Source organism: Lissotriton vulgaris, chromosome 8, assembly GCF_964263255.1.
Source record: "Lissotriton vulgaris chromosome 8, aLisVul1.2, whole genome shotgun sequence".
NCBI classification, from domain to species: domain Eukaryota; kingdom Metazoa; phylum Chordata; class Amphibia; order Caudata; family Salamandridae; genus Lissotriton; species Lissotriton vulgaris.
Window position 1 is genome coordinate 1,318,670,322 of NC_141696.1, and position 20,872 is coordinate 1,318,691,193.

The window sequence follows — 20,872 nt, forward strand, 5'->3', positions numbered from 1 at the left end:
CGTTATTTATCTCACTGCCCCATCCCAGCTCAGAACCTGGCTATATGCAAATCAGTCTGTCCCTGGCCCAGTGCATCATGGGAACAGGGCAGACTAAACTACCAAGCCAATTCTTCACCAGATAGGAGACAAGCTACCGGGGACCGGTTTCTGGCATTTCAGCCGTCTTCGGCCCGGCTTGCTTGAATCCTGATGGAGCAGTGAGAAAGGGACTCATGTCTGAGTATACCCTGCCACACCTATAGTGGCCAAAACGATTCAGAAAAGGGGGGTGGTGATGAACAGAGTGTCTGAATTAAACAGACCACTCTTACCCAGTCCAAAGATCAGGGCTTGATCCATCACCGTTATTTATCTCACTGCCCCATCCCAGCTCAGAACCTGGCTATATGCAAATCAGTCTGTCCCTGGCCCAGTGCATCATGGGAACAGGGCAGACTAAACTACCAAGCCAATTCTTCACCAGATAGGAGACAAGCTACCGGGGACCGGTTTCTGGCATTTCAGCCGTCTTCGGCCCGGCTTGCTTGAATCCTGATGGAGCAGTGAGAAAGGGACTCATGTCTGAGTATACCCTGCCACACCTATAGTGGCCAAAACGATTCAGAAAAGGGGGGTGGTGATGAACAGAGTGTCTGAATTAAACAGACCACTCTTACCCAGTCCAAAGATCAGGGCTTGATCCATCACCGTTATTTATCTCACTGCCCCATCCCAGCTCAGAACCTGGCTATATGCAAATCAGTCTGTCCCTGGCCCAGTGCATCATGGGAACAGGGCAGACTAAACTACCAAGCCAATTCTTCACCAGATAGGAGACAAGCTACCGGGGACCGGTTTCTGGCATTTCAGCCGTCTTCGGCCCGGCTTGCTTGAATCCTGATGGAGCAGTGAGAAAGGGACTCATGTCTGAGTATACCCTGCCACACCTATAGTGGCCAAAACGATTCAGAAAAGGGGGGTGGTGATGAACAGAGTGTCTGAATTAAACAGACCACTCTTACCCAGTCCAAAGATCAGGGCTTGATCCATCACCGTTATTTATCTCACTGCCCCATCCCAGCTCAGAACCTGGCCATATGCAAATCAGTCTGTCCCTGGCCCAGTGCATCATGGGAACAGGGCAGACTAAACTACCAAGCCAATTCTTCACCAGATAGGAGACAAGCTACCGGGGACCGGTTTCTGGCATTTCAGCCGTCTTCGGCCCGGCTTGCTTGAATCCTGATGGAGCAGTGAGAAAGGGACTCATGTCTGAGTATACCCTGCCACACCTATAGTGGCCAAAACGATTCAGAAAAGGGGGGTGGTGATGAACAGAGTGTCTGAATTAAACAGACCACTCTTACCCAGTCCAAAGATCAGGGCTTGATCCATCACCGTTATTTATCTCACTGCCCCATCCCAGCTCAGAACCTGGCTATATGCAAATCAGTCTGTCCCTGGCTTGTTTCCTTCCCAGTGTAAGAATTGGCTTTTGTAGTTTGGTTTGCCCTGTTCCCATCATGCACTGGGACAGGAACAGACTAATTTGCATACAGCCAGGTTCTGAAACTGGGATGGTGCAGTGAGCTAAAAAACGGTGTTGGATCTAGCCCTGATCTCTTGACTGGGTGAGAGTTTTCTGCTTAATTCAGAGACTCTGTCCCTCACCACCCCTTGTTGTAAATATTTTTGTCCACCCTAAGCGTGGAAGGGTATACTCAGATGTGAGTCCCTTGCTCATTGCACCATCAGGATTCAAGCAAACCGGGCCGAAGACGGCTGTAATGCCAGAAACCGGTCCACGGGAGCTTGTTTCCTTCCCAGTGTAAGAATTGGCTTTTGTAGTTTGGTTTGCCCTGTTCCCATCATGCACTGGGACAGGAACAGACTAATTTGCATACAGCCAGGTTCTGAAACTGGGATGGTGCAGTGAGCTAAAAAACGGTGTTGGATCTAGCCCTGATCTCTTGACTGGGTGAGAGTTTTCTGCTTAATTCAGAGACTCTTTCCCTCACCACCCCTTGTTGTAAATATTTTTGTCCACCCTAAGCGTGGAAGGGTATACTCAGATGTGAGTCCCTTGCTCATTGCACCATCAGGATTCAAGCAAACCGGGCCGAAGACGGCTGTAATGCCAGAAACCGGTCCCCGGGAGCTTGTTTCCTTCCCAGTGTAAGAATTGGCTTTTGTAGTTTGGTTTGCCCTGTTCCCATCATGCACTGGGACAGGAACAGACTAATTTGCATACAGCCAGGTTCTGAAACTGGGATGGTGCAGTGAGCTAAAAAACGGTGTTGGATCTAGCCCTGATCTCTTGACTGGGTGAGAGTTTTCTGCTTAATTCAGAGACTCTGTCCCTCACCACCCCTTGTTGTAAATATTTTTGTCCACCCTAAGCGTGGAAGGGTATACTCAGATGTGTGTCCCTTGCTCATTGCACCATCAGGATTCAAGCAAACCGGGCCGAAGACGGCTGTAATGCCAGAAACCGGTCCCCGGGAGCTTGTTTCCTTCCCAGTGTAAGAATTGGCTTTTGTAGTTTGGTTTGCCCTGTTCCCATCATGCACTGGGACAGGAACAGACTAATTTGCATACAGCCAGGTTCTGAAACTGGGATGGTGCAGTGAGCTAAAAAACGGTGTTGGATCTAGCCCTGATCTCTTGACTGGGTGAGAGTTTTCTGCTTAATTCAGAGACTCTGTCCCTCACCACCCCTTGTTGTAAATATTTTTGTCCACCCTAAGCGTGGAAGGGTATACTCAGATGTGAGTCCCTTGCTCATTGCACCATCAGGATTCAAGCAAACCGGGCCGAAGACGGCTGTAATGCCAGAAACCGGTCCCCGGGAGCTTGTTTCCTTCCCAGTGTAAGAATTGGCTTTTGTAGTTTGGTTTGCCCTGTTCCCATCATGCACTGGGACAGGAACAGACTAATTTGCATACAGCCAGGTTCTGAAACTGGGATGGTGCAGTGAGCTAAAAAACGGTGTTGGATCTAGCCCTGATCTCTTGACTGGGTGAGAGTTTTCTGCTTAATTCAGAGACTCTGTCCCTCACCACCCCTTGTTGTAAATATTTTTGTCCACCCTAAGCGTGGAAGGGTATACTCAGATGTGAGTCCCTTGCTCATTGCACCATCAGGATTCAAGCAAACCGGGCCGAAGACGGCTGTAATGCCAGAAACCGGTCCCCGGGAGCTTGTTTCCTTCCCAGTGTAAGAATTGGCTTTTGTAGTTTGGTTTGCCCTGTTCCCATCATGCACTGGGACAGGAACAGACTAATTTGCATACAGCCAGGTTCTGAAACTGGGATGGTGCAGTGAGCTAAAAAACGGTGTTGGATCTAGCCCTGATCTCTTGACTGGGTGAGAGTTTTCTGCTTAATTCAGAGACTCTGTCCCTCACCACCCCTTGTTGTAAATATTTTTGTCCACCCTAAGCGTGGAAGGGTATACTCAGATGTGAGTCCCTTGCTCATTGCACCATCAGGATTCAAGCAAACCGGGCCGAAGACGGCTGTAATGCCAGAAACCGGTCCCCGGGAGCTTGTTTCCTTCCCAGTGTAAGAATTGGCTTTTGTAGTTTGGTTTGCCCTGTTCCCATCATGCACTGGGACAGGAACAGACTAATTTGCATACAGCCAGGTTCTGAAACTGGGATGGTGCAGTGAGCTAAAAAACGGTGTTGGATCTAGCCCTGATCTCTTGACTGGGTGAGAGTTTTCTGCTTAATTCAGAGACTCTGTCCCTCACCACCCCTTGTTGTAAATATTTTTGTCCACCCTAAGCGTGGAAGGGTATACTCAGATGTGAGTCCCTTGCTCATTGCACCATCAGGATTCAAGCAAACCGGGCCGAAGACGGCTGTAATGCCAGAAACCGGTCCCCGGGAGCTTGTTTCCTTCCCAGTGTAAGAATTGGCTTTTGTAGTTTGGTTTGCCCTGTTCCCATCATGCACTGGGACAGGAACAGACTAATTTGCATACAGCCAGGTTCTGAAACTGGGATGGTGCAGTGAGCTAAAAAACGGTGTTGGATCTAGCCCTGATCTCTTGACTGGGTGAGAGTTTTCTGCTTAATTCAGAGACTCTGTCCCTCACCACCCCTTGTTGTAAATATTTTTGTCCACCCTAAGCGTGGAAGGGTATACTCAGATGTGAGTCCCTTGCTCATTGCACCATCAGGATTCAAGCAAACCGGGCCGAAGACGGCTGTAATGCCAGAAACCGGTCCCCGGGAGCTTGTTTCCTTCCCAGTGTAAGAATTGGCTTTTGTAGTTTGGTTTGCCCTGTTCCCATCATGCACTGGGACAGGAACAGACTAATTTGCATACAGCCAGGTTCTGAAACTGGGATGGTGCAGTGAGCTAAAAAACGGTGTTGGATCTAGCCCTGATCTCTTGACTGGGTGAGAGTTTTCTGCTTAATTCAGAGACTCTGTCCCTCACCACCCCTTGTTGTAAATATTTTTGTCCACCCTAAGCGTGGAAGGGTATACTCAGATGTGAGTCCCTTGCTCATTGCACCATCAGGATTCAAGCAAACTGGGCCGAAGACGGCTGTAATGCCAGAAACCGGTCCCCGGGAGCTTGTTTCCTACCCAGTGTAAGAATTGGCTTTTGTAGTTTGGTTTGCCCTGTTCCCATCATGCACTGGGACAGGAACAGACTAATTTGCATACAGCCAGGTTCTGAAACTGGGATGGTGCAGTGAGCTAAAAAACGGTGTTGGATCTAGCCCTGATCTCTTGACTGGGTGAGAGTTTTCTGCTTAATTCAGAGACTCTGTCCCTCACCACCCCTTGTTGTAAATGTTAAAAACCATGCAGCAGATGGAGCTTTATCTCCTTAACCCCTTTCATACAGCTGCGATTCTGCGCCTGTGCGGCAGAATCGCGAGTGGGCGGGTTTATGATGGCCCCCAGCCATCATCAGCACATGAGCACCGTAGTGCATGATGGCTGGGGCCGTCATCAGCATGGAAGGGGTTAAGGTTCGCTCACAGCACGAGAGGTTTTTACTGGATAGCTTTAGGTTTAAACAATTGCATAATATTTTGCCATTTCCATATAGATGGGCACAGCCTGAGGCAAGAGTACCCTGTGGCTGCGATACTAAGTCCCCTCAGGACACGCTGCATTTTATAATATTTTGCTCTTATTTTAGCTGGACAAGGAAGCAATTTTTAATTTAATTTCCCTGCTGAAATCATTGAATTTTAACTAAGTTTGACCAGCATTGATGTATCTTCAGACGCTTCCCATCGATGATGTTATTTTAAAAGTTTTATCCTATTTGCGAGCACGTCGGGTGTCCAGGAGATCGAGACCTGACTAATCTCGTGTACATTGTTGTATGGGTCATATTATTGTCTGCTATTTATTAACTATGAACCTGATACTGATGTTTTTGTTTTGTACTCTTTTATGGTGATTTTAACAACCGAATAAAGATTTACTATAGCATGAAATTTGTTTGCAATTGTATTTATCAGTCATTCAATTTGGAGATACCCTTTATTCACATATACCACCCTAGCCTCAGTTCGGTCGTAACGAACCTCACAGGTAAACAGTATCATGGGGTTCTACTAATGGAGCCTGGCATGGTCCACATTTCCATGGTCCTCCAGAGAAAACATCTGCAAATAACCTTATATTAATATTATCAGAGTTTCCTCCCACACCAGATTAAATCATATGACTATTATATGTAAATGTAAATGTGTTGTACTTGTATAGCGCACAGCTACCCGGACCGGGGTCTACCGGCACTTGTACTCATACCGCTCAGGAACCCTTCCTGGCTTTCCTTGTGAAGTGTCCACTCCTGGACACCTCCATGGTGTAACCAGGCATCTCTAATGCTGTTGGGGCTGTTGTGGAGATTAAGCAAGCTATTGCCCAAATTTGCAGCGTGGGACCCATGATTAGAATAGGCACTGAGGCGAGAATATCCGGTCAGAGGAATTTATGAGCCCGAGACCTGCTGAGGCAGGAATCGAACCCTGGTCCCTGGCCAGAACTCTGCATTAAGGTCTGCCACTCTAACCATTGAGCCACACCCCTCCACCTTTTATTAGGGAAAACAGTACAGGCAAAAGAGGAGGGCACTAGTAGCCAGTTCCTCTATTTGATTTTAATACTACCTATAGCCTGACCATTATTAACAATTCTAACATTAGAGTCTGAAAAGACATTCTCCAGTGACCTGTTAAACTTGATAAGATTGTCCATTAACTTCCCACACATACTCCCATTTAACCAGGATGGAAGTTCTCTCCACATCCAAGAAGACATAATATGAAGGCAAATCTTCTTGTGCTGCAAAGTAAATTGACTTCCACGATAAACCCATGTGATTTTCTCTGCCACCTCAAACATTTTAATTGCATCAAATCGTTACAGTGAAACTTTAAATGAACGTAAGTGTTATATAGGTGAATTCTAATTAAACCCTTTATGATAACTACTCAAAAAAGTCAGGGATCTCTATAGACCTCAGTAATCTTCTGAATTATTTCATTCCACTTAGTCACGCTCTTTTAAGTAACATTTCCTTGCCCCATAATATGACTGTGGTAAATTGTGTTATTAAGCATTAAAGGTCAAAATTAGGGGACAGATACATCAGTCTTGATGTGAGCTGTGATGTAGGTCTTACAAGGCCCAACAAATCTAAAATATAAACTATAAATTGGTATATTCACTTTTGATATCTTGGTTCAAAATGCAAGGCGTTTTTTAGAGTAAAGCATGTGGCTGTGAAAAATGGGAAACAGCCAGTAAAAGACAGACAGGAAAATCAATGTAGTTAAAAACTTATACATTTATTTACATTTCAGCAGAATTTGATAGGGCAAGACTAGGCATATTACTAGGGGTAGGCAATAAACAGTGGTGTAACGAAACTCGAGGGGACCCCCTGCAAAGTACATAGAGGGCCCCCCATCTGGCTCACTCAGGAGCTCTCAGGCCGGCATACTTTGCTGAGGGGGCCCCCTGGAGCATGGGGCCCCTCGCACTGTGGGATCTGCAAGGGCCGTTGTTATCCCCCAGGCGAAAAATTCCTCTTTGCTGGTGGAGTTTTGCCCATTGTACGTTACGCTGATAACACGGCGTTCCAGCAAAACTGCTGTGTGGTGGAGTCTTTTCTCACCCACCGCTTGACAACAGTATGTTGGCGAGTGAAGATGGCTCCTGACAAGATTTTCTCAAAGCGGGCAGTCGCAACTGTTGATGATGAGAAAGCTGCAGCTAGCTCGAGTAAGAAAATCTACTTGTGCAGCAGCAAAGAAGCAGCATCCTCTGACATGTCACATGGTGCTGTTCGCACTGATTTTGCAGCGTGGAACAAGCTCCCGGCACAAAAAATCAGCGCAACAGGCCGTTTCCGTCCAGTCTCATAACTCTACAGAATCTCACAGAGTTTTCATGTAACTCAATGGAAGTTTTCTGAATCTCGCAGAATTTTCAAGTAACTCAGCAGAATTCAGCAAAGTGAAACTTCACAAGTTCCACCCACCCCTACATATTACATTGATCTATTTTTGCCACCTGGTGGTTGGGGTAATATTCAAGCTTTCCAGGACAAAACACATGATGAATATAGCTGAACGGATGATAGCTCCCCTCCCTGGAATAAGAATTCCTTCACAATCTACAGTTTCTAATTGGACCCAATATTTCTAGTATATCTTATTTTTTGAGAATCACAAGGTTGCCATTCAGTAGCTTATCTTCTTAAAGTCTCTGGGCCCGATTCACAGAACTAACTTAAGACAAAATCCTAAACTTACTACCATTTTCGTATTCACAGAAGGCACTTACTTATTTTGGTATTCACAGAAGGCACTTACTCATTTTGGTATTCACAGAAGACACTTACTCATTTCGGTATTCACAGAAGTTGAGAGTCCTAACTTTAGGACTCTTAAATGCCTTCTGTGAATACCGAAAGTCTTAAAGTTAGAATTTTTCTCAATTTAGTAGTAGTAAAGTTAGAACTCCTAACTTTAGGACTCCTAAATGCCTTCTGTGAATACTGAAAGTCTTAAAATTAGGATATTTCTGAATTTAGTAGTAGTAAATTTAGGACTCCTAACTTTCGGACTCCTAAATGCCTACTGTGAATACCGACAGTCTTAAAATTAGGATTTTTCTCAATTTAGTAGTAGTAAAGTTTGGACTCCTAATTTTAGGACTCCTAAATGCCTTCTGTGAATACCCAAAGTCTTAACATTAGGATTTTTCTCAATTTGAGTAGATGCATCCTTCTGATACCGAAGGCCACACCGGGCATCGCCTGGGAAAGAGGCTTGTGTTGTGATAACCATGTCCTGCTCCTCTCCTTTCAGCTCTCCAAGGCCGTGCAGTTCAACTCTTTCTTGCGCGAACAGCTTTTTTTTAGTTAGAGTGTGAAATACATTTAGGATTTAAACACACCCTAGTTTTTGCTGCTCTGCGGGTTTTCTTCCGCTCTGCATTTGAATATGAGCTGGCTGTACTTCCGGACCAGGTGCGACAGTTCTGCATCTGGAAGAGTTGTTTATATATAATAGCTGCCTGTTGTCAGAAGCCTACTAAAGCGTGGCTGGCTGAATTCGTACAAATTAACAGAGTGAACTCTCCAGCAATATGGGAATATTCCAACATGTGCTATAAACACAATAGGATGGTTCTGCAAGGTCAACAGTCACTGTTAGAAGATGCAGAGATCAGAAGGTCAAGAGGTTAAACCTGAGGACAGTACACTCTGCATTCCGTCCTTCTGAAGTCGTTAAATTCAGCAACATTAATTTACTTACATATATCACCAACATGGACACCAGCAAAACACACTACATACATACATCCCACCAACACACATATCACAACCTACCACGACAGTCCACACCATGCCACTGCCCTTACGTCACTACACTAAGCACATGTAGAGCGAATAAAGTTATCAAAGCACTTTACATAAGTACTCGTTCCATTACAGAAATCTGCCCGTTGGGTAATAATGTGCTGCATGGCTAAACACTTATAAGGTCCCAAAGGCGAGACCTATTGGCCATGCCAATGCTAGTTTGGTATGTTTTTGGGCAGTAGTTGCATTGGCTCACCTATAAAGTACTTCCATGGATCATAACAAACAGAGACATTTCTAACACAGGCTTCTCACATACAGTAAGAAGCACTGCACTGTATAAACCTGTGGAAAAAGTATGTGTCAGGTGGCTTTACATTGTGGAATTTCTGAAAATTCAAATAGAGGGGGTTTCAACTTGTGAACACTCTCATAGATGCAAAAGGAAGGGGTTTCCCATTGTGAACTCGCTGACACACAATAGAGGAAGGGTTTTTACAGTGTTTAACACAGGAACACCCTTTACACATATTGGAGGGGCTAGAGACTTCTTGTTTTTATTATGAACATTTGTAATGTTATGTTTAGTAGTATGACAATTAACACGTTTAACAAATATTAATTTCTTATTCGAGGCTTGTTGTGTGTAGTGTTATTATGTGGTTTATAGTTGGACTTCTCTGTTTAATTGCCCTCAGGATCAAGTAATACACTTTTGAAATTACTCTCACACCACTCACATACTAGCAACAACGCCATTATGCCTGATTGATAACTGGAAGTGTCTCTTTTTCAACTGATGAGTTTGTGTGCATGTTTTCTGGATGGGAGGGTGGGTGAATGCAAGAAGAAAGCAACAGGTGGACTAAGACATGCAATGTTACAATGGGTTAGTGATTGAATGCAAGGTTGTCAAGTAATTAAGTGCAGGAACATATGAATGATTGATTGCATGGATAGAAACATCAAGAAACTGTCAGTTAAATGCCAGTCTTATTGGCTTTGGCAAAAAGTGTAAAATATACATTTTTAGTGTTCCTCCATGCTAAATCAAGTGTGAGTTCTACAACAGCTCAAATTGTCAAAATATTGTATTATGTGAGCATAAATGATGTTTAAATTTTCGATTGGAACAATATTGCACTTTAAGATAGTTCTTTAGTTAAATTATAAGCCTCTCATTAAATGTTATCTCTAACTTCCAATTCTTGTGCCAACGTTATTAGGAGTTAGAAATGGACTCAAAAGAAACCTTGGCACAAAATGTTCAAACCAGCCCTGCTTCTTCCCTCTCGTTTGACTCTTTCCATCCATCCATTCTCTCTCTCGCTCCCCTCTTTCTCCGTCTTCCCTGGAGCACCCTTGTGCCTACTGTAATTATCCTCGGGGAGCAGAGGAAAGTGATAAAGACTCCAGCAGCTGCCCAAGGCCTTTAAGAAAATGGCTTCTAATGGCTCCAGGCCTCTGGGAGATGCACGTTGTAATGGTATTTACCATATGTCGTAAATACGCAACCATGTACTGCCCATCTTTTTATGAGGGCATTCGTGTACTGTTGTGTTTGCTTATTTGATATACGATTAAGCTTGAAACTGTATGTACTTTCATAAGTACATGAGTATTCATTAATGTATGATGCATATTATGTGCAAATATCTTGCCTAATTCATGTTGCTCTATCGCCCGGTTTGCACTGACTGCTACTGTATTTCTGTGCACTGAGCTCCTCATCCTGACTTGCATATTCACCGACAGCCTCTGCGACCATTTCAACAGGGAGATTAGCGCAATATGAATCATGCCTTCCAGGAAAACTGTGATGCCTGTTTCTACACAGCAGGGATGATTTTTATTGCTTGCGGCCAATGCTAGTTTATTTCACACTGCAAGTTATGTGACTAGGAGATACATGAAATACTAGGGCAGCTTTCATCTCGGGCACCAAATCATACCTTGTCCTCCTTACTTTTGAAGGCAAATGATAAATGCGTGCCTGACATTTACTCTACTGCTCTATTGGCCTTGTTTGAAAATAGCCATTAATTTGATTTTCTGCTAGGTGTGAATCAAAAGTTCATTGAAGGCAAATACCTTCCTCAAATGCCATGGTGTTTGCTTGTCGTGTGATTCATAGCCATGCTATTTGTATTTTCTATTACGGTCATTTTTAAATACCATACAATTTGTTAGCCGGTCCACCACTAGCATCTTCAAATTGGTTTAAAATGTGTAAATCAAAATGAAACGAACCAATATAAGTGTAAGACAGAATTAGGGGACGCATTCAGCCTGCTAGGTAGCGAATGCCGCCCTTTTACAAATGGGTACATACACATGCCACATGTGTCTTAAGCCAGAACACATGATTGCAAGTCATATACATAATTCCATGCATGCTTCTGAATTATTTTGGGTGCTGTGAAGGTCTCAAACTATTCCTTACAAAATAGGCATAACTAATTTGTAAATAAAGGTTTACATTTGGACTGGATGCATTATTTTTCTGAGTCGGATAGGAAGCTATCCAAGCATTCAGACGTTGCTTATGCTGTATTTTTCCTAATTTATTCAACCCATGCTTCTTCTGGCACTCTTCACAAAGACATGGTTTTTTCAGGTTCCTCATTTAAAGTTAAAATCCCATCTAACCTGCGGTGAATATATTACAGGAGTGGAATAGAACTTGCTCTGTTATTCATAGCATTGGTGGCAGGACAATAAAACAAATTTAATGCTTGAATAACTTCCATTAGCAGATGTTTGGGTTAGATGCTCTGTTTCCCAAGCATCCGCTGTGTGTTTTGCATTTTTGTAAGTTTTTGGCTCAGCTTAAAGGGTAATTGGATCATTTCACAAACAAAATACATTGTTCATAAATGCTTGTAAATGTAAAAGTGAAGGACTATAGAACTTTTTTTTTCTTGGAGCAATTATACTAATAAGGCTGTGAACAGTTTGCGAGGTGAAGACATTGCATTGCTTAACATTACAATACATCAGTTACAGGTTACAGCTTGCATAAAAGTCGAAGCGTATTTATTCTCAGCTGACTCATGCGGCCTCTCCAATTAAATAGGTGAAAAGAGAAAAGAAGAAGAGTTCTCTTACATATTTGATGATTGCAATTTCTTTTGTAGAAATTACTTTGTAACTTTACATTCTGGAGGGATGTTCGTGTAAGTGATGACATCTTGTTGAGACTGACTGAGATATAGAAGGGAAACTGATCTTCAGCAGACTGAAGGGCATGTTGGCATGTTAGTGTCTGATGCGATGGATCTGAGATTTGCTAAGAGTTGTATAGCAGATATTTTTAGTGGTTATCTCCAAGTGTCGTTTAGTTGTGTTTGGCCAATTTTTTGGAGTTTGAAGATTTTTTTTCAGGGTTCATGATATGTTGGGGAGCATTGTTCAGGTTTAAGGCATTCGAGGAAAAGAGAGGTCTTGAAGTAAGCAGAATTTTATTAAAAAGATGATGGCGAGGGCCCTGATTTAAGAGCATTATTTCTGTATTCTGTTTTTGATACATTCATAATCTTATCTCTATGACTTGGCGCAAATGACTTAAATCTGGGCCCTGTAACAAACACAGGTAGAGCCACTATAGGATATGCTTTGAGCCATGTTTTGTAAATAGAAGGTATCCAGAGCAACAAGGGCACCCATACGAGTCAGCACAGGACCTCGGGGAACATATTTTCAAAACAACAGTGGTCCCATGCAAAAAGGAATACGAGAAAGCAATGAATATAGACACAATGGAAACTATATTGAGTAGTATGACTTGTCCAGCCGGACAGAGGTCAAAACATTTTTTACTATACACTTATTAAGTCAATTAAATACCTTACATTCTTTAGAGTAGGACATAGAAGGAGCTCAGTGACATGATGCAAAATTGTGAGTTCGCCCTGCAGAATGTGATGAGGGGCCCCCAGGTATATTATAGCTCACAGATATTCATTGGCCTTGGGCCGCAAGGGGCCCCCATTGAGTATGGGGGCCACCTGGAGGGTTGGTGCCCCCCCCTGTGCCTCAGGGGCTGCAGAGGCCTGTGCTACGCCTCTGAAGCAGGCGTTACCAGTGGCACAATGGGTACTTACCCTGTAGCAAGTGATGCACCGCAAGGTTGGCCACTCTATTACATGCCACAGAAGTGCCAATAAGAATGATATCTGACAAACAAAATGAACATGCACTTTGCAAATAATTCTTACGTACCACCATGATTTATAGACAGGTTGCATTTGACAATAATATTGCTGAAGAGTCTTTACTGTAGGATTTACAGTTTCGCACATAGAATGTTTACTAATGTCGAAAATAAATAATTCTGATGTTTAACGTAGGAACCGTCTTCACTAAATTAGAGATGTGGTTTAGTGTAAATAATCTAGAAATAATCATCTGGTGTTGATTACGAAAGTGTAATAACAATTTGTTGCAATTCAAAGATTTATAAATCATAATGTGTCCTATAGTGCGAGTATGAACGTTAGTAATGTATAGTTGTTTCAAACCATCCTCTTCACTTTACTGCTGAGCCGTTACTCAAGATTCCTAAGCGTGTGCTATATTGTCTGTATAACTGTAAGGAATATAGTTATTAGCTCCCAAATATCCTTATATGTGTAGGATCCTAGCATAGGACAAAAGATAAAAGTTTATCTACGTATGCCGTAATGTTTCAAGTAAGTTCTTTCAAATGTAATTCCTAGTCATACTTATTATTGTTTAATATGATTAGCCACTATATGCTAATGAAACATGAACTAAAAGTACTAAGGGAACTATTCTCATTTATGTTTAATGGTGCACACGCTTATTAAATGTGCACCCTTTATTTAATACCTTTAAATTAGCATTCACTCTAAAGGTCTGTATTTCTACTTACTGTATTTTGGAAAGCCAATGTATTGTTCTTTCTGCCGATTTGACATTCTGGCAGGTGTTCCCATAAAAGCTGGTGAAAGGAGAGGCTTTCTCTGCCCTTCTTGATTTTGTTCCTGGGACTATGCTGAAACTTCCTCTGTCTGTTCCTTGTGGATTTCTGGCCGAACCATTCTGCCGCCCATGCAGAATTCCCTTTGAATCCCTTGCAGACCCCCTCCATAATTCCCCACTGCCCCTTTCATGGACGTCACTGATTTTTAGATTTCAATGATCCCTTTGGACTTTGTCTTAAATGTGGGTTAGGCTGACATTCCGTTTCCCCTTAAGACTATTGACTGAACTTCTGATATGCTAGCACTTGACTTACTCAGTCCACTGTGCCTTGTCTTTAATACCAACCTGGAGCCCACCAATTTCTGAGACTCTCTGAACTAACTGAACAATTTTGTTTCTTTGTTCTCTGCCTGGGTTGTTGAGATTGCTAATGTTTAGCAGGGATAATTTGAGATTGTTTTCTGGCCATCATGTATTGATGCTGCTAGCATGCATTGCACTGTTGCCAGTCTGTATTTCTATAGCATGGTCTTGAGAGTGATTTATTTGAATCTAATTACTAATTTGTAATAAACACCCTTGAACTTGGCTTCTGATTCCCGGTCGTCATTGTGTAGCCAAATTGGTTGCACTGTTTATTGGATGGATGAAGAGTGATCACCCTAACAGCCTCTACCCTTCAGTGTGATAAAAAAGGGTCAGTTGAGGGATCAAGGGTAAATGACTCAGATAGAAGATAAGTAAATGCAAAAAAAGTGTGAGCCTAGAAAATGCTGGATCACAGTTATAGTGCAAGAATAAATTACACGAGAGCTCCAGAATCTGAGCCCATTAGTACCGTACTTAATTCATTGCCAATACTGTGTGATTATCCACCAAAACTGAGCACACTGGGTCATTTTGGGACAGAGGTTCCTTGAATAATATCAATATGGATTGGTACAAGTGTCCTCAGTCTGGGTAGCCCCAAAAGAATAAGATGAGTTTGGAACCAGAGGAGCGTAATAGGAAATTAACTGGGAAGTAGATGATGTATGGGAAGCAAAATATATTTATGATGTATATGTGAAATGTGCTCGCCACCACACTGTTTCTTGCAAAAATGTGAGATAAGTACTGTACTTTTGTTAAGTGTATAAAACATTATTGATAAACGATGGAGTGGTGAGGGAAGTAAGGGTTATGTCACGGAGTGTGGTTCATATTGTGGAAGTTTCTTTCTGCGTTGACATTACGGTATTGAAAGTTTTCCTTTTCTGAAATTCTAAGAATATTTAGAAATACCTGTGAAATTCTATTTTATGCTCTTTCTTTCCCAAATTAATGACTTTTGTGAACAGACAAGCAATCATGCATATTTGTATCTGCCCATTTTGTTCTGCAAATCATGATTGTTTGTATCATAGTTTAATGTAGACTCCTGCATCAGCATAGGGTGCTTTTTAATCTTAGTGATTTTAGCCACTATTGTTTTTATTTTATATATACAATATAAAATATAGAAAACACATACTGAACATTTTTATGACACACTCTCACCACCTGTGCAGACTTTAGTTTTGATCCCTTTTGTAACATTTTGTTGCAAAATTTGAGAAATGCAAACTGCAGCACTACATGTCACAATTCATATAGTTTAATGAGATAACAGAACACATACCTGTATTATATCAGTGGCTTAAATAAAATTGTTCATTATGTCAGAAAATGATGGATGGGTAACAGATGTAAAACAAAGAAGATGATGGACGGACTGTTGCATATTGGCAAAACATTCACCCCCAGTCACAGATCTGGGTTTAATCCATTGTTATTTTGCTCACCATGCCACCCCAGTTCCGACATGGCCATATGCAAATCAGTCTAGACCCTGTGCCTCATGGGAACAGTTCAGCCCAAACTGCCAAGCCATGTTTTCCCTGGACCGGAATCAAGCATCCTAGGACCGGTTTCGGGCTATCAGCCGCCATCAGCCAGGATAGCTTGAGTCCAGTAGCCTAGTGAGCACGGGACCCACGTCTGGGCATACCATTCCCACATAGGGCGAACAGGGGTGGCGTGGTAAGCAAAATAACGGTCGATTAAACCCAGATCTGTGACTGGGGGTGAATGTTTTGCCAATGTGCAACATTTCGTCCATCACCTTGTGTGTTTTGCTGTTCGCCCTATGTGGAAGGGTATGTTGTTAAACATTATCTCTTGGAATGTCAAATGTTTGGGCTCTCCCATTAAACATCAGAGAGTTTTATCACATATTGCAGGTCTGAAAGGGGACGTTGCTTTATTGCAAGAAATCCATATAATAGATACTGAGATAGTCAAATTACGTTGTCACTGGGTTGGCCATGTGTTTGTATCACCGGGTTCAGGGAAACATAACGGTGTGGCTATTCTCTGCCATAAATGTTTAACACCTTAGCAGCTATGGAACGTCCAGCTCCAGTGCTGAACGTTCCATTGCGCAGGTACAGTTGGAACGTCCAACGGCCGACGGCAGGACTCCCGAGGTAGAGGTGCCGTTGGACTGGCGCAGCACTTATGAGGTTAAATGTTCAACTCTTACATCAAGATAATGATGAAGGTAGATGGGTTTTAGTATCTTTACTGATCAACAAGATTCCTTTAACCATTTTTAAAGTATACGCTCCCACACATCAAGATTAATTATTTTGGCCTCAAATTCTCTCCTCTTTGATGTAATGTACCGATGATTATTCAATCTTTGGTGGTGATTGTAACATGGCTATGGACCCTTTTATAGATAGATCTGGGCCTAAATCCATAGTTTTTTGAGTGGTGTGGAGTGCAAAAAAAGGATGGATTTAGGCCCAGATCTCTGTATTTGTCAAAACCCAGCTCACCTGACATTCTGTTCAGTTCTGATGGAGGTTGAAGACAGTCCGACCCCACCCTGAAACTGCTTGTTCCAGCACACTAGTTTTAAAACAGTGCACTAAGAACCAGAAGCTCAAGGGATGGGGGGAAGTGGATAAACTAAAAAAGAGAGACATCACTGTTCTTGCGTTTCCACTGTAGAAGAGCTGCTATAATCTGTGGCCCTCTCTGACTTCTGTAGAAACTGGTGCCTAATGAAACATAAACAAAGAACAGATAAGTGCAACCTATCCCTAAATGTGTTCCTGACTAAACCTTAATCTTATTAGAAATTCTCTTCTAAAAGTACCTCTTGGATCCTGGTCTCAAGCTTCCAGGTTTGGAATGCGTTACTGTTCTGGGATGTGCTTTCTATTACTGTAAAACTTCTATAAAATCAAACGAATATTATTATCAGAATTACCAACGTCTAACATTCTCCTTATATAACTAAAGCCTAAATTCTTAATAGCAAACCCACTTTTCACACATTTCAAGACTTTTTATAAACAAATACTGTACTTTTACATCAAAATACAGCAGGTAATTTGTGCAAGTCCTTGATTTACTGTTTGCCTTGCTGTCAATGGTTTCCTCTGTTCGATTCTTAAAAAAGTTCCATGTAAAACAATGTTTATTTCACAAAGTTCCACAAAGTATTCTTGTAACAAAGGGTTTGAACCACAAATTTCGTGGGAGATATCTTGTTCCAAATTGTCTTTACATGAATCCAGAAATCGCCGATAAAGTTCTTTCAGGTAATAAAAGGTTTTGCACTTACTTGTTGCTGAAAAGGGATACTAATCAGTCTAATCTTGACCTCTTTCTCTTTTGCAGGTCGATTGCAGTGGACAGAAGAGGGGCTGAGGCAAGAAGTAGCCGGAAACCAAAAGAAGGAAGAGCCAGAAGCCGCGCCCGTTGAAGTCAATGAAGGTCTGGAGAGAGCAGGAGTGCCAGCGCCGAAGGATCTGTTCTCAGGTAAGTGGGAGGTAGACGAGCACAAGCACTGGGTGAGGCTCAGGGGCTGCTTTTTATAGACAGGGCTGGGTGTGGTTCGAAGAGCTGGGTGTGGTTCGAAGAACTAGGTGTGGTTCTCACAAGCAGGTGTGCAGAGCTTCAGTTATTATGCTAATTAGTTGAAGTAACACATGGCCTAGGGAGGAGTGTTCTAAATAAGCCTTGGTAAAAGCAAGGTCCAATGTGCAAACAAGACAGCAATGTCCAAACTTGTGAATACATTGAGCAACATACACAGAAGTCTTAGGGAGGGGCTGAGATAACAAGAAAGGTTTTCAGTAGTATGTTTAAAGAGAGCTATTACAGAGACCACTAGTGCAATGAGAGGGGACATGCTCTTTGCTGTGCACAAACCCTAACAGTACTGGGGTGAATGTATGACATTGTTCTGCATTCTGTCCATCAACTTTTGTTTTTGCATTTGTCACCCCGAGTGGGACGGGTATGCTCCGACGTGAGTCCTGTGCTCTCCACACCACTGGAGTCAAGCTATCCTGGCTGATGACGGCTGATAGCCAGAAACCGATCCTAGGATGCATATTTCGGGTCCAGGGAAGACATGGCTTGGCATTTTGGGCTGGACTGTTCCCATGAAGCACAGGTTCAAGGTTGATTTGCATATGGCCATGTCTGAACTGGGGTGGCGTGGAGTGCAAAAAAAATGGATTTAGGCCCAGATCTCTGTACTGAGGTGAATGTATGACATTGTTCTACATTCTGTCCATCAACTGTTGTTTTTGCATTTGTCACCCCGAGTGGGGCGGGTATGCTCAGACGTGAGTCCTGTGCTCTCCACACCACTTGAGTCAAGCTATCCTGGCTGATGACGGCTGATAGCCAGAAACCGGTCCTATGATGCTTGATTCTGGTCCAGGGAAGACATGGCTTGGCAGTTCTGGCTGGACTGTTCCCATGAGGCTCAGGGTCAAGGCTGATTTGCATATGGCCATGTCTGAACTGGGGTGGTGTGGAGTGCAAAACAATGATGGATTTAGGCCCAGATCTCTGTACTGGGGTGAATGTATGACATTGTTCTGCATTCTGTCCATCAACTGTTGTTTTTGCATTTGTCACCCCGAGTGTGACGGGTATGCTTGGACGTGAGTCCCATGCTCTCCACACCACTGGAGTCAAGCTATCCTGGCTGAAGATGGCTGATAGCCAGAAACCGGTCCTAGGATGCTTGATTCCGGTCCAGGGAAGACATGGCTTGGCAGTTCGGGCTGGACTGTTCCTGTTAAATATTGGACTGATTTGTTAGCATGAGCTGAAAGCCATTTTGTATTACTGTCAGCCATTTTAGTTTGCCATGTGCTGCCACATGCTCGCCATGTGCTCTGTCCTCACTCAGTTTTGATTGCTCTTGTAATCTGCCTAGAAACTAACTATATTTAGCATCTTCCACCTTCGCATATGCTCAGAAAGGGTTAGCTATTAGAATGCACCTGCTTCTCTAGTATAACTGTCAGGCTATTTTTGCTGCTGTATGGAGAAGTTACTCTCTTCCCACTTTGTTGAGCAAGCAGATCTTGCATGCCCATATTAGTCATTTTGCATGCTTACATATGCCAGGACTGCTCCTTGGTCTTATGCTGACTATGTAACCCTAAGCATCTATAGGGCCTATGTTTTCTGTACTCCTGAGACTGCCTCATTCAGTTGCTAAGGCTTCTGTGTGATGTAGTCTCCCTCATTTGAGGTTAATAATGATGTTACTTTTATATTTCTGCTTCTGTGCCAATTTCCTCTTTGTTGGTTTAAAAGGACCAAGTATCAGTGGGACCCCGGAGAAGGTTTCTATTTTCTACAAATGGCGCCCAAAGTGGGACCTCATCAGAGAAATGGATATCTAAGGAGTGATCTTGTCAGGAGACAGAAATCTACTGTGGAGGACAGGACAGGACTCTACTAAGGAGGTACTCTGTGCAAAGAGATTCTAGGGATTCTCTGTCTCTGCAGCCCAGTATATTTCTGGTCTTCCTGATTTTGATCCTGCACAAGATGTCACTTCTGACTGAGAACCTTTTTGGCGTGAGTATTCTAAAAAAACGACCATTAGGAAATTCAGAACTTGGCAGTTAGAATTTGGACAACCATTTGTTTGGTAAGAGTTGTTCTGCGGCACTTGCTGTTGGTTTTGATGCCTTGGATTGGTAAGGTAGTTTAGTAACGCTTACTGTGGCTTTGGGATTTTGGAATTTGTGTTGGCCAACTTTGGATTTGTATGGGATAGATATACAAATTGCATTTTGTGTAGGCAGGTAATGAGGAGATTTTTCTCTGTTTGAATTTGTTTGAACGGCGCAACATGCGAAGAGTGCCTTAAACGCTACTTTGATTATAATACTGCATATTTTGCACTAATTTTTGCATGCCTGCTTCAAGCACACATCAAAGAATGTGTTGCTTTTTGGAGGTACCATAGTGAGATGTGAATTAAATTAGCCGGCTCCCTGAGGGAATACCTCAATAAGTTTAGGTATAAAACCATATTTCTTCCTTGGTGACTTATCCCCAGGGAATTAAAATATGACAAAATACAAACAAGGATCCTTTTTCTGTGCAATTTTATGAATGGAGAAATGTAGAGCAATTTTTTGATGTTCTGCCAGACAAAGCTAGTGAATTGAGTGTATTTTGGCTTCTTGAAAATAAAACAGTATGTTGGGCTGTTTTTTTTGCAATCTTTTGGAATAGAATTGAGAAGCTCTTCTTGTAAATATGATTTACAACTAGTATTTACAAATGGTTTGGTTTAAGTACGGGCTGTGGGCTGTCCTTTGTTTTTGTCCTAAGTGTTGATCTGTGGGTTAATCATGTGTTTAAATGTCTATGTGGTTTGTGGTTTTCACATTAGTGATACTTCGGTGAGTAAATAGCGATTGCGCTCTTTGTGTAAGGATTGCTAGCCTTAAGCGCGCTGTATTATGTGATTCTGAGTGTATGATCATTCTGTATATGTCTGGAATGAGCTCAATGTGTGGGTTTGTGTTAAATAAATTAAATAAAACTCCAGAAATGAACCATATGATATGCTAAATAACTGCATGTTACTATTAAATTATAAGAGTAAGCAACTATGCACATGTACAAACTGCTAATGCTTAAAAGATAAAATTAGAATTCACATTGAATAGGAATAAAGTAGGCCTCAAAAACGAAATTGTGTGTTTTGCAATAAATAAACAATTATAAAACATT